The sequence below is a fragment of the Trichechus manatus genome, unplaced genomic scaffold, assembly GCF_000243295.1.
Source record: "Trichechus manatus latirostris isolate Lorelei unplaced genomic scaffold, TriManLat1.0 scaffold00400, whole genome shotgun sequence".
Taxonomy (NCBI): domain Eukaryota; kingdom Metazoa; phylum Chordata; class Mammalia; order Sirenia; family Trichechidae; genus Trichechus; species Trichechus manatus.
Window position 1 is genome coordinate 136,272 of NW_004444336.1, and position 1,188 is coordinate 137,459.

General features: G+C 50.1%; 1 non-coding gene across 1 annotated transcript; it reads right to left on the reverse strand.

Annotated features, from left to right (window-relative positions):
* Positions 1–437: 437 nt before the first annotated feature.
* TRNAK-CUU (transfer RNA lysine (anticodon CUU)) lies at positions 438–510 on the reverse strand. Its single transcript has one exon. It is a non-coding gene; the product is annotated as a tRNA-Lys (tRNA).
* Positions 511–1,188: the final 678 nt, after the last annotated feature.

Below are 1,188 nucleotides of genomic sequence, written 5' to 3' on the forward strand. Positions count from 1 at the left end.
GAGACTAGTCTCGCCATTCTTGCTTCTAAGGAGCATTCTGGTTGTACCTCTTCCAAAAGAAATTTGGAAGCGATTGCTGGAATAACTCGCCAAAGTTTAAAACAACAGTGTCAACAACGACAATTTAGAAGCTGCAATTCATAGGGTCACTATGAGTCGGAATCGACTGGACAGCAATCGGTTTGGGTTTTGGTTTTATTCTCTTGGTGGAACTCTGGTGGAGCCTTGGTTAAGAGCTCGGCTGTTACACACAAGGTCAGCAATTTGAATCCGCCATTGGTTCCTTAGAAACCCTGTGGTACAGTTCTACTCTGTCCTATAGGGTCGCTATAAGCCGGAATAGACTCCAAAGCAACGGTATTTTTTTAAAAATTTAAATTCTGTTGGTAGCTGATTAGAGAAGGTTCCATAAAAATGGAAGAGAGGATAAAAACACACACCCAACGTGGGGCTTGAACCCACGACCCTGAGGTTAAGAGTCTCATGCTCTACCGACTGAGCTAGCCAGGCACTGGATTCACTCTTTCCCTATATGATTATCATTTTCTTTGGAGAGTTAGAGTCAGTAGTCTACACGCTTAGGGTGGAAGTAAATCTCTGGGTCTAGAGTTTAATGGACGCAGCCTCTTACCTTTTCCCACCGAGAAACCCGAGGCTCAAAGACAGAGCCTGCGCAGGGTCCCGTGGACTCACCGGACGTGGGAATCAAAGAGTCCCGAAACCTCGATATTTCCCCCAGTTCCTTCTGGACCGGGTCACTATGAGAACTGGTTTCGCGGACTCGGGCTCCGGAAGAGCGCGAGGGGAGGGGGCGAGGGCCGCCAACAACCGCGGGGAGCAGGAGGAGAGCGGAGACTCTCGCTCCCGGGACCTTGGAGCTGCGGCCCAAGCTCCTTCTTCCCGGACCAAAACCCTTTTCTCCTCTAAACCCTGATGGGGGAGGCGGCAGCGGGGAGAGGGCGACCTTGGGTTCCCTATTATCAGCTTTCCTGTCCTCTTCTGCCTTCTAGTTCTTGTCCCTGGGCTGTTGTGCCCTAATAGTCTCATTCTGGTTTATGGGCCTGTCTAATCTTTGGCTAAAGGGTGAACCTGGGGAGTGACTTCCTGACTGAACTAAAAGGGTGTTCGGGGGCTGTACTCTCAGCATTGATCCAGTCTGTCAGGCCAGTAAGTCTGGTCTTATTTTGT